At 36.8% G+C, this 14210-nt stretch overlaps 1 protein-coding gene across 8 annotated transcripts in view; it reads right to left on the reverse strand.

The window, feature by feature from the left end:
• CACNA2D3 (calcium voltage-gated channel auxiliary subunit alpha2delta 3) overlaps positions 1–14210 on the reverse strand; it is a 713664-nt gene that overhangs the window by 149755 nt on the left and 549699 nt on the right. The gene's annotated exons all lie outside the window — the stretch shown is intronic.

A 14210-nucleotide genomic window follows, 5' to 3' on the forward strand; every position in this document is an offset into this window, starting at 1 on the left:
ACAAAGATCCAATGTCAGATGATTTTAAGAGTTGCTGGGTGGATACTGGTTAGATGCAATGTACATTTTCAGTGTGTGGTTTAATTAATATAAAGTGAAGCACAACGATGCTCAAATATTTCCTGTGAACTGAAAAACCTGCTTACTATATGCTTATACACAGGACTCCTATGCTGCAATGCAAATCTTTCCTTCAGGCAGAATTCTCCTTTCTTCATATGACTCTAATGTCAGACCCCTGTTAGAAATGTGGGGAAAGTAATACTTCTAATAAATTAGTTTGTTCTTTTTGCCACATTTTATAATCAACTCAGCAATAATACCTTCCGCACATTACTAACCATATGGAAACTAATAAGGCCCTGATCTCAAAGTTTATACTAAGTGTCCCAAACTAGCTTTCAGTCAGGCAGGAAGTTATACTTCCTACAATCTTATCAACAAAATGTTTACACGTTTCTCTTTAAACAAGATAAGCTGTGAGTCTAGGGAAGCTTGGTGTTAATATTTGCTGATATTACGTTTTATCTATGATTTAATAGGAAAAAGAAAGTAATATACTAATAATGGCAAGTTATAGTTTTTATCACTACAGCCATTGTTACTCTGTAAATCTCACATTTTAAGTAAACATCTTTAATGACAAATGGGGTGTTTATAATATAGGAAATTCTGCCCTCTGCTGAACATCAGAAATCAGCGACCTCACTAGTTTAAGAACAAACATCTTGAGGTACGGAGCAAGAGAGTGTGTGATTTCCCAGCTCTCTAAGTGGATAAATTAATCCATATGGTTTTAAGTGAATTGATGGGAACATATTTGAAACACACGTACATTTTGCTGACAATGTTTGTGTGCTTTAAAATGTTGAAGACTCATTTTCTAGGCCTTTTACTTTTTATAATGGCTAAAAGGAAAAAAAACACAAATCTTTCTACCAAGAGTGGTCAGAGAAACAGGGAGGTCTTGGGCAGTTCCGGAATCAAGTTTGTAACTTTGCAGGCTTGGAATGATGGCCCCTCCACCACACAGATTGCAGAGGCAGGAACTTCCAGTCATCTTTTGTGGTGAACACACACTTGCACTAAGCCTAATCTTCAGGGGAGATGCCTTCCTTCTTCAAGGTTAAAGCAAACTTCTAGTCTCATGAATTTTATTCTAAATTAAAGGAACTGGATATTGAACTCATGGTCTTTTTTGTAGTCTCAGAATCATTTAAAAAACAGAGATGTCAGAGAAGTAATTCCTTCTGGAGAAGCTGCATATTTCTTCCAAGGGATCAGTTGTCAGACTGTATTTACAGCAGAGATGTTGGGGGAGGGGTGGAGCTGTTAACACTGGGCAGTAGTAGATCACAATGCTGCTCTGCCTTCTTACTTTTGCTCACAGTGATTTGGCTCCTCCAATCATTCCCATGGGCAGTACTTTTGAGAGGTCACATCTGATTACTTCCTGAATCAGTTCTCATTATTCTTTTTGAGTAAGACAAATACTTGCCAGGTCCTCTGTGGAAAGCTTTAGTCTAAGGTCACTTCACAAGTTGAGGCTTAGTTTTTGCACAGTTTTACACTCAGTTTGCAATCCCCTAGTGTGGATGCAGTTATACCAATATAAAGGTATTTCAAAACATGCTATAATGATATAAAAAACATCTTTATACTGGTATAACTCTGTCCACATTATGAGATTGCACGAATTTACCCAAATCATTATCAATTTTTTCAACTAATTTAGTTAAATTCGGACAAAAAATTGTGTGCAGACAGACCTTTAGATACTGACCATTGACAAATACTACATAGTTAGACATGAGGTGGGATAATTTGGGTGTATAAACATGGAATGACTCCTGAACTACTGTCAATATATAATTATATCTTTATTTAGGACTTGTCTGCACCGTGCCTTAGTCTGCACCACAGGGGTGTAAATTTTAGCCAGCACAAATGTGTCATGCGCTAAATGGCCGGTGTGGATGCTGCTGGGGCACAATATAAGTTCCCTAGTGTGTGTTAATATAGTCCCCTTTCCAACAGTACTTCCTTAATGTGAACTACGGAACTTTTAGGGTGCACCAGCAGAGTCCACATGGGCCAGTTAGTGCATAACACTGTAAGGCAGACTAAAATTCACACCCTCTGATGTGGACTAAAGCATGCAGTAGAAAAGCCCTTACATACATTTAAGACTTTCTGGGGTATATTCTGTGCTCACACACATGTGAGAACTGTTACTGAATGGAGCCATGCTTATGTACCTGGAGATAGAACTGTGCTGTCAAATATGAGGCAACCCAACTATATCATATTGTTTATGGCGTTTTGTTTTTTTTCATACTAACCCTATGGTTTTCATATGTCTCATTTAAGTAACATGAAATCAAAGAGAGATGGAAAAAGAGTCCAGAGAGCACCACATATCCAAAGTATGAGCTATACAGTGAACTGAACCACAGTGGGTCTTGTTAACAACCAAAAGACAAGTGTTCAAAAATTCAGAACTTACAGGTAGAAACAAAAGTGTATATCTCAAAAAAAGTTTCCTATACCCATGCAAGGAAGAAGAGCAGAAACCTCCCTCGGGTCCAGCAGGGAACTCATGATAAGAGCTGGGCAAAACAATTTTGACTAATTTTTTTTCAATGAAAAATGCAGATTTAGGTCCACCAAAGCATTTTGCTAATTTTTGTAGAATTCATTGAATTCTTTCAGTTGCAAAAAGAACCCCAGAATTCTGAAAGAGTCTAAAGAGTTTGTGTGACATTTTAACAAGGAACATTTTTACTTTTTGATTCAAAATGACTTTTGAATTTTACTTCAATTGTATTAAAAATATTAAAAGGTAAAAACTTGAAAATGAAATGAAACATTTCATTGCATCCCTAATAAAACATTTAATCTGACCCAAAATGGATTTTTTTCACCATTTTCAGTTCACCAAAAAATTCAAAAAATTTTGTGTTAGGGCAACCTGAAATTAATTGCTTTTATATACTCTTTGATTTGGTCACCAAAAAAACCCAGTTACTCACACATTTCTCCTTGCCATGCAGATATGGGAAACCCTTAGATACTACAGTAACTGTGCTAGACAAAACACAAAAACTTTCATTGACTTCCAGAGGGCCAGCACATGACCTGAAGTGATCCAGCAAACACTTGTGCAAGTGTATAACTTTGCGTATTTGACTAGTTGCAAAGACACTATCGTATGAGCAAGGTTACACATCTGTGTAAGTATTTGCAGGATTGGGGCCTATTACAGAAAGATGGATAGACAGATTATAGAGCAGTTAATAATAATACTCTTCGGTATATTTAGAACTTCACAAACTGTCTATCTACTCAGTTCTAGTTCCTTTCTAATTTTAGTATTTAACATCTTCCTAAGAGTAGATTTTACATACTGAAAGCAAGGCTTGGGGTCAATTTACTTCTTTAAATATCTCTTTACAAAATGTAATTCATCCATATATTTTATTTTTCTACTGAATTTAACCTATCTTTACTTTTGTGTCTGACACTCCCTGTTGAAATATAAAATACTCATTGAAGTCTGAAGCCAAACCCATTTGCAAGGTTATTCATACTGTAATACACTGAAACAAATTAATAAAATACACATTAGGAAAGATGGAAACAAGGAATTCTACCAAATTAGCTTCCTTTCAGAGCATGCAAGAAAGAGCTAGATTTAAACTGGGCACTGTTAATCCGGTTTTCGGCCACCACAAAACGTGTGGTGATATTATTTAGTGAATTAACACCTCGAAAATGAAGGATGTATGCTGCGATTTTTTTAAAAAACCAACATTCTGAATAGCACACTGGACTTCTTAATCACCTTTTAAATTAAAAACCTCTCTCACAAGAACTCATATTTTTGAATAAAATAGATAACCACTTCCTTTGGTAATTATAATGACCTTTATCTTAATCAGTGTCTTTTATTTGAGGTTTGGCCAAACTGTTTTAATACTTGATGATTCATGAACAATGTGTGAGGTGTTCTGCTTGAAGATTTTTAAGTCATTTTTTTTTCTGCCCGGTATAAAACTATTTATATGTGCCCTTATTAAGCTCTACTCTTTGATTTTTTTCCCCTGAGAAGTCCCCTATGGGTTAGGCAACATCTGCATTTAACATGACTTGCTATGTGATTATAAAGCCATAGTGTAGCAATCTGATTCAAGAGGGAGTGAGTGGTGTCTTAACAACTGAAAATCTCTTGTCTAAGATGATGGGAATTTAGTAGATATATGCTTCATCTGGATAATGGCTAGTAGTGGAGGAGAGTAAACTACTGAAACAACACCCTCTGAAGTTCCAGTATATTGCATGGAACTTTTGCCTGAATCCCCAATGGAATAGTACTGTAGCAAACAATATACTTTGTGACCACATTCCAAGGACTAGAATGGCAGAAATAATTTCTCCCTGGCCAAAGTATTCTGGCATAAAAGGTAGCAATCCGGAAAAGAAAGAAAATTTCTAATTTAAAAATTTATCATAAGTCTGTTGTGTTCACATCCTTATGAACAAACACTACAGAATTTTATACGAAATCAGTATATTTCTATAGAAATTCCATAGGGATTTATGGGAACTCCACTAAGAATCAAGGACCTGATTCAAAAGTCCATCTTTTTTCTCCAAAGCATTTAGGCACATGCTTAATTTTAGGCATATATTTAAGTCCCATTGAACTCAATGGGACTTTAGCCTGAGCCTAAAGTTAAGCTTGTGCCTAAATGATGAATAGATATGGGCTTAAGCATGTATGTAAATGCTTTTATGATTAGGGATCCTATAGAAGTGACCAAACAATGAGACTTTATAGACCTATAGATATGCAGTTATATTGAGCCATCATATATCATTCTAAATTATCCTATAAGCTTTTTCTAAAAAAAAAAATATAACAATTATTTTCTATCTTATGTAAGACTTTTCCATACGGGTTTTTAAGTTACTAGGAAACTCAGACATTACAGACTTACTGTAGTAGTTCTCTGGAGAGCTTGGTTATTGTTGTCAGTTCTCTAAGGTTCTGGACATTACCATTAAAAATCATTTATGGTCTGATGCAATTCCTATTACACTCAATGGAAAGACCCTCGCTGTTGTACTGGGAACTCATATAGTACTGAAATTTTCCATGATGCTTAACAAGCAGAGGGCTAGGAGCTGAGGACTTTACTCAGTCACTGACCCAAGTAGGGAGTTATTGCTTGGTGTGCAGAGAGCTTGCCCAGGCTGCACCAACCTTTAAAACAGCACAGACTATTTCAGCCACTACTCCCTCAAATGTGGCCTGCCTGCTCATGGTTGTGATACACAGCCTCTCTCCTCCTTGATCCCTTTGAGTGATATGTTCCTGCAATGGGGGACTAGTCCCTTCACTTCCCCAAATGGAGACACTGAGGCAGGCTCTTGCATGGGCCATATACGTAAGTGGAGACCCCTTGAGTCCCTCTTCTCTCCATCTAATGGCAAACTTCAATGGTAGTTCTTCCAAGTATAGGCTGAGGAAAAAGCCACAATGTAGGGCTCTCAGCATTTGGTTCACAGATGAGACAATTTTCCTGCCCTGAAGTGCTTACAGTCTACATAAGACAGGGCAAACACAAGACAAGCCCAGAGAAAACAGTTCCGGAAAGGATGAGTGTGAGGATTATTAATGAGAAGAAGGCAGGAGGGATTGTTTGAAGAGGGATTTCATACCCTTAAGTCTGTAAAAAATACCTTCCTGTTCCACCCATTTACATTAAATCATGCAAGAGGACTGAGCATTCAGTTAATATGCACTGCACTGCCCTGAAACACTCCACCTAGGGATGTGAGTGTGACGCTGCATCCCTTCTGCATTTAAATCTCTGCTGTCTGGCCTTTAAGCCATTTATTTCATTTGCATTTTCTCCTAGCTATATGGTCCTGATTTGTCTCTTGTAGTACTTGTGCTTTGTGACCTGCATTTATTTTGTGACTTCGAAATATCTTTTTTTGAGCTCTGATGCACCCTGGATTTGTAGAGCACTTGGAGATGTTCAGTTATAAAAGGTGCTTGTAAAAGAAAACTCCTAGGATTAAGATTAAGAAAATGTGACTTCTTTACTTTCTGACAAGTGAAAAAGAACTTCCCTTTCAAAAGAAAGACTCACACATAAAGTCTATTATTTAAGACGTTAATCCAGAAGTTCTTAGGTTATGGTTGGCAATGAAGACCAGTTATTTTTGAGTGATCATTCATGCCAGCTGGCAGTGAGAAACTGCCATACTGTAAAATTTCCAGCCATATTGCAAAAGCTGAAAAGGGGAGCCATGTTGCTTAAAATGGTGTGTGTGTGTGTGTGTGTGTGTGTGTGTGTGTGTGTGTGTGTGTGTGTGTGTGTAGAGAATGGGGGGGAGGAAAGGGAGGAGAGAAGAGCAGGAAATATACAACCTTCATTTTTCAAATAAGAAAATAGTAGGGGCAAATAGATGTGTCCTATACAGTAAGATTCCTCTGTCTAAGTAATGCAAGAAAATCATTTTCATGCCATACCTGTGTTCAAGGATTCTGCCAACTCAAAGACATACATATGTGTGTGTTTTACAAATAGTACAGAAAATGTCTAAACTGATGACATGGAAAATATGGAAATAGTACAGGGGAAGGTGGAACCAAAGAAACAGAACACAGCTTTATGTCACATGCCTACGAAGACTGGGTGAACAGTACATTGTTTTAGATCATAATATCAGCTGGATCACAGTTGATTAGTAAAGTGACATGTATTTGATTCATTTCACTGGGAAAAAAAAAAACCCTAGGTTTACAATTTTATTTGCATTCTCAGGACCTTATTTGGGATTATGTAAAATTGACAGCTGCTTATAATTATTTTGGGTTTCAGTTGAAATAATTAAAAACATCTGCCTTTATCTTAACACTACCAGACTTAAACCCACGAGCTTGGTTTTACCTAACTTCAAAGCTGAAAGCAAAGAATAAAAGAAACCTTTGCATATTACTAACAAATTTCCAGTGATTCATTTATATGTACAACCAGTTATTCGAACAGCCTGCAAACCTTTAATTATCTTTTAAATATATGTAATTTAGAACTGCTAATTAGATAGCAATTTAATGCTCTCACAGGGATTCAGATGCTCTGTCTTTTTAAAAATGTAAACTCCAATAGGAATAATCATTGGCATTCAAGTGATTGAATTTTTCAGTTATTTAAATGAACATGAGGCATTTACACTGTTCATATCATTTAAATATTCTGCTGTCAGCTGCAGCTGTAGAGTTTTACGGACTCTGAATAAAGCAAGGGTAAGTGTAGGTTATCTTACGTTCCAGGAGGGACTCCCCAGAGAGGAATGAGATTTGCTGCTTATGAAAGGCTAACACTGCTTAAGTGGGGCATTAATGTTTCCTCTGAGACTTGGATTTCTCTGTTTTCTATATTTGGAGAAACAAATTTTCCCAGAATTTACAGCTCTGAAAGACTTAGTACTAGTTTAGCAATCTTTAAATACACAGGTCTTTTAGCTATATTCAATATATCATGGCATTTAATGTTTTAATTTAAACTCATTGACTTACTCTGGTAGCCAAACTGCCAACATATTTAGGTGAGGGTTTTATAGTACATGTATAGCCTTTGTTTCCTGAATATACCTTCCCCTATTAGGACCAATCTTTAAAATAAATTACATAAAGATGTGCATCATTTTGAGGAAAGCAATTTATCAATTAGACTACATATTGCAATGATAGAAAACATTATTTATGTATAGCCATTCCAAATACCATCATTGCTAGCATTCCTGAGCTAAAGCTAAGAGTGAGTTTCAGTTTCCCCTTGAGAATAGAACAGTTTGATTTAAACTTAGACATGTTATAAAATCCTTAGTCAAAACCAAGTAAGAAACTGAAACTCTGGTGCAGCAGTATTTAAATTCTAAGTCATCATGGATTATATAGGATTTATCTATGAGCCATGACACATTCATGATCTCAAATTTAGCAAAAATAAAAAGGTAGATATGATGCTTTTCAATTCAATATTGTATGTGGTCATCTGTGAAAAACAGAGAAATTAAGAGGCTCTCCTCCCCCAAAGGCAATTTTGTTAGTGTATTCCATCCCATAAAGCAAAATTCATTCCTTTTGTGAACAACAGACCAGATTCTGATGTCAATTACAAGGGAAAAGAGCCAGAGATTCTATGCAGTCCACTAGGGACTTCACTATTAGTGATCAAATTTCTGTGGAAGTTGCTCAGATACTGTGGTGAGGGCAGCAGTACAAATCCCTAAAATAGACAGATAAGATAGTTATACAGGTATAAGCCCAGAGTAACTGTATCCACTACAAATTAAATGACCTTCCTGAATTTCTCTGTAACCCTTCCATCTTCTCTTCAAGAACCATTTCTCCTGTGACTCTACAAAAACTGGCTAACCAATAATGGCTAGGCTGAGGAGTAATCAGGTATAGTTCAGGTGTATATTTTTAATTGTTATAAAAAGTGTATATAAATCGATTGTAATCCTCTCTCCAGCCCTTAGTATGTCAATTGTCTTCATAGACTAAGCTTTTCAGGATAAGTACTATGTCTTCCTGTGTGTGGACAGTCTCTAACAGAATAGAGGTGCTCATAGAATATCAATAAAAATAACAATATAAAGGCATAAGTGTAAATGGGATAGAAATCTTTCCTCAAGTGTGCATATTTCAAGAATCCATAAGGACTAGGGTAAGCCAATTAACACTGACTTGAAAAACCTAAATAAAAGGAGCAAAATCAAATGTATTTATTGTAAAATCAATGGTTCCTAGGTTCATGCAAATATGAAATTATTAATCATTAAACAGAAGTAAAATAACGTTGTTATGCAAAGTAAAACTCTGCACTCACTACAAAAAATAAGGATTTGTAATGGAAATATGACAGACAGTAGTGATCTTATAAAGATGCCCAGCTAAAAAACAAACTAACAAAACAGATAAGATCTACTTCTGATCTAATTTACACAATAAAGTAAAACTCCAATAAAGTCAATGAAAAGTTACTCCTGATTTAAGTTGGTCTATATCAGATTTGGAGAGTTATCCCCATCAATAACTAGTAATGCCTTACACATATGTGGCACTTTCATCCAGAAGACTCCCAAAACACTTTACCTTTGGGGGTCTCTCTCTCTCCAGTCCACTCCCTGCCCCCCAGTAGATAAGGGCTTGTTGCACCCACAAGTGAAATGAAGCTATGTAATGTTTGTAAAACCATACAGCAGTTCTGGGAAGGGAAGAGATTATTTCACCCAATAAAGCTTCCAACTATCTATGAATATCACCTTTTATATTAAATGTGGATGTAGATATCAAATATCATAGTGTGCATGAGGTTTACAGACACATAGGGCAGGGGCCATCTTTTTGCTATGTGTTTGTACTGTGCCTAGCACTACTGAAATATAAATAACAAATAATTAAATAGTAGTAATAGACTCTCTCCCAGCCCTGAAAAGCTTGAAATTTATATCAAAGAATAATGACACTAGACCATTATGAGAACAAGAATAAAGAATGGAAAGGGAACAAAGCAAAGAAAAGGATATTATTTGTTAAGGAAAGCAGATGATACAATTTGTTTCATTTCATATGGTTGTTTTTTATGGTCTTTTTTTTTTTAACGTGTTGTCCTTTTCGGATCAGAACAGAAATTAGTGGCAGAAAGAGATGTGAAAGAAGTAAATTTCAGGAGGAGAAAGAGGCTACTCAATACATTAATATACTGTATACTACTGTGTTTGCATCAAACCTATATACAGCATACAACAAGACTGCATGCAGAGTGCAGTAATATCTTGATTTTCCTAAAACTGTGACTCAACTTCCAGTTTGCAAATGTGGTTTGCCCTTTAGTTTTGATTCAGAATGTTATTTGCTTTTCTTTGCAAAATTTATCAAGTCCTTATAAATATATACAGTATTTACAATAATAATTTAAAACACTGAAGTCTCACTACTGTAAGCTCTAGTGTGTTGGACCATTTCGGTAGTTTTTTTAATAGGGACATTTTTTCTCAGCATAGAAGCACTCACTATTTATTTTTCCATACTACAGTACAAAAACTGCCCTCAAATATATCAGAAAAAGGAAACATATAATTTTTTTCTTTTTGCCTTTAAAAAAAATTCCAGTAGATATTTGTTTCTGCATTCTAATACTGTATTTTTAAGTCAAGAGAAACACATTAAATATCAGTTTTAGCTTTCTCTTTTTTACATAAATGTAACATACTAAAAACAGGTGTGATTCAAAGTTGCATTCATATCTGTTTCGAATAAGGAACGAATTGGCACTGCCTATTCCCAGAGCCCAGGAGGCCCACACTGCAAAAGTATTGAACTTGGCAGTGCTAGGGTGCCACCTAATGGCAATTCTTCCTCAATTCATCACTGGTTTATAACCACAGGGGAACTGGAAAGTGCATTTTTCTGACTCAGTGTTCAGAAAACAAATTATTTTGAAATGGATAGAAAATGGAGCTGAAAAACCAGCAACAAGATGTTGAATTTTAACACTACACACAAGCACATTCTTAATAAGAACAACAAGAGCAGAAGATTAGAAAATCTATTACTAATTACATTGTTCCTATACTATACTGCCCTCTTCTAAGGCAATGTCTCCTGGTATTCCTAGTGTGGGTGCACTGGCTATGAAAGACCTGGTTTAGTGTGACAGAGCTAATGAGAACAAATGTAACCGAAGAGAAAAAATATTCATCACAGGAAGAGAATGAAAAATAAGAGATGGCCTCAAGAGAGGTGGGATAGGAAGGGGAAAAAAAGGGGAAAACTGTTTCTCAGAGCTACAACTGGACTATTCAACTCTGTTATTAAAACCTTTGGTGGAGAAATGTAACTAAACACAGGTACAGTCCTCCTGGAATAGTCCATTCAGCTCCCCTGCATGATCACAATGGTCTGTGAAAAAATCCTTGCAGCACTAGAGGTCACAAATCAGTTTCTTTCCCTGCAGGGTGTCCAGCAGTGATTGTTCCCACTAACAGTCTACACAAAAAACTCCACTTATCTTAAATGAAAGTAAGGTTTATTCAACAAATGGGAGAAAATAAAGAGAAAATCACCACCACAACAACCAACAAAAAACAGTTCGCAAAATATAAACCCTACATGACTAATCAGTACAAGTATTGTAGCTAGCAAGGCTCCAAGCTGAATGGCAAAAGATACTGATTAAATAAGATAAAATCCTTACATATTACAAACCTTTTCCCCTCCAAACCAGCTGTTGCTAGCCTGCCTGTCTTTTCAGGCACCCACAAAGGGAGTTTCTCAAGAAATATTGGAGGGGTAGCTGTGTTAGTCTGGATCTGTAAAAAGCAACAAAGGGTCCTGTGGCACCTTATAGACTAACAGATGTATCGGAGCATAAGCTTTTTCATGCGGCTGACGAAGTGGGTATTCACTCACAAAAGCTTATGCTCCGATACATCTGTTAGTCTATAAGGTGCCACAGGACTCTTTGTTGCTTCTCAAGAAATAGTATGCCTCTCTTTCCCATGTCACTCCAGAACTTAACAGCTACGGCTCATTGGAGTTAGCCACTCAGGAGTCTATGAGTATAATAGCATTACATCATCTCAGAAAAAACTAATGATAATCTAAACCAGTTTGAATCCAGCTGGTATAATGTATGATTGGAGATAACCCCAAATTATGCAGAAGTTTTAGCTAATATCCTCTGTTAACTATTTAATTCCAATCCTGCATGCATGCCCCAAACTTGATTGCCATGAAGTTAAAGGGAGTTTCCCCACTGGCTTTAATGGGACCTGGATTTGGCCCACAATAATTGTAATTTTCTTATAAAAAGAATTATATCCATAATTGCCCAGTCCAGCCATCATTGCATAAACAAAAGTCTCACTGCAGTCAATGAAAGCTTGTCAATATGCAGTGATTACAAGATGCCGATTTTAAAAAAGATTCTTCCAAAAACTGAAAGGAAGATAGACTGAACGTACTGTACTGAGCTCACTCCAGCTGACAGCTTTCAGGCACACTTCCCAACATTTTGATTTTAAAAAGAAGGAAAATTGTATAGGTAATGAGATAAATACACCCAAGATGTACAGTGGTGAGAGGGGTGTTGATGGTAATGTATTCATTTCTCCCATTAAAAAATACTGCCACAACTTAACTCAGGAAGATGGGTAACACCATTTGCCAGACTAATTTACATTAGGCTCTCTTGTTGGATTTCATTACAATTTGTTCCTTAAAAATCTACTGCATAAAGAATGGATAATATATAATTTATAGTACAGTGTTTGAAGTCAATAATTTGCAGGAGGAGGATGGGAAGGTGGTATGTGGGTGTGCATGATTTAAAACTCTTGTAGGGGGGCTTTAAAATATACAAATGTATTGTGTGAAAATATAGGCCACAAAGCACATTCCATGGGACAAAAAAAATGCTCTTCAGAAGTTTATTTAAGAACCAAGGATGAAGTGATGGTTATCTAGAGAGGGTGGTGAACCCTATCAAACAGAAAATCTCGCCTCACCTCCCTCCATTTTTAGAGCATCTTTTCAATTAAAGGAGCCGATGCCATATCCAAGAAAATGAATCACACCTTCAAAAAATATTCACCTCAATACACAAAGAAAAGGGAAATACATGTGATAAGTTCCACAAGAAGGAACACCCCTGCCTCCCCCCCGACCTCTAAAAAGTGGATAAGAACAGAATACCAATTATTCCAGCACTGTACCAACAGCAGACAATTAGTAACACAAATGTAACAGAAATGCTTAAATAGCTAGTTAGTGCCTTCTTATTGTCTTTCCTCCAAATCTACAGATGTTGAAAATAAAGAAATTTAAATTCATTTAATAAAGGTATTTAACCTAAGAGTTTTTTCTCATTGTACCTTCTCTTTTATTTCCCCCTTTCCAGTCTCTCTCTCTCTTCCACTCATTCCATCCATGTACCTCCACAGTTGTTTTTTTTTAATTTCTGCCTAGTGATTCCTCCTCCCTTGCCTCTTTTGCCATAAGTATTTCCACTGACACCTTTACCTTCCTCTGCAAGGCTCCAAAGAAGATGTGGACTAATATGGTGACACTTAGGGCTTGTCTACAGAGCAGGGTAATGCAGACTACGGAGGTGTGACTTCTAAAGCGCACTAATGTGCTGCGCATTGATTGGTCCATACAGACCTGCTAGTTTGCATTAAAGGTTCCCTGTTGCACTTTACTATAGTGCGGTACTACGTTAAAGAGCACTAGGAACCTTTAGTGTGCAACAACTTGGTCTACGTGGACCAATTAATGCTTAGCACATTAGTGTGCTTTAGAAATCACACCCTCTAGTGCACATTATCCTACCATGTAGAGAAGCCCTAAGAAAGATGGGAACCAAGGACAGGTGGGAAGTAGGTCACTGTTCTCACACCGCGCCATTTTATCATCTTCAGTGCAGAGTTAAGCTCAGGGTGGGAGGACGTGGTGACACCAAGAGAGCTGAGTCTTATCCCATATCAGTAGATTCATGGCTTCGACCCCATCCACTCCCTCTTTGCAGTGCGATACGTACACTGGAGAGTGGGTAGTGGAGGTGGTGAGTGGGGAGAGGAGATAATGCTAAAAACGTTCATTAACCCACAGCTTGTCTGTTGTGATGTTCTCAAGTCCATAAATGAAAAATCTGCCAGGGTGCCATGGAATGTGGTACAGCTGACAACACAGTATGTGCATAGCTGTTTCACATTACAGAAGTAGCTGGGTGAAATCCTGGGAGTTCTGCCCCTTACTTCAGTATGGCCAAGATTTCACCCTCAGTCTACATGTGTTAGACAAGAGATCATCATCATTATCACTAATCTATATTGCAGCATTGCCCAAAGACCCCAGTGAGGTTCATTGCCCTATTCTACTAAGTGCTATACATACACACAGAAAAATGCAATCACTGCCTCAAATAGCTTATGGTGTAATTTGAGACAAATATTCAAGAAGAGTGATGAACAAAGGGAGGAAATGGGTGAGGGAGGACACAGACAATGATAATAAGATCATATGGTTATATAGGTCAGCTATGTGCAGAACTTGATGGTTGCAAATTGTTTGAATTTAAAAAAAATATCAACTACCCTGATTGTCATCCAACCTAACCACTATT

The sequence above is a fragment of the Trachemys scripta genome, chromosome 7 (genome assembly GCF_013100865.1).
Source record: "Trachemys scripta elegans isolate TJP31775 chromosome 7, CAS_Tse_1.0, whole genome shotgun sequence".
NCBI lineage: Eukaryota > Metazoa > Chordata > Testudines > Emydidae > Trachemys > Trachemys scripta.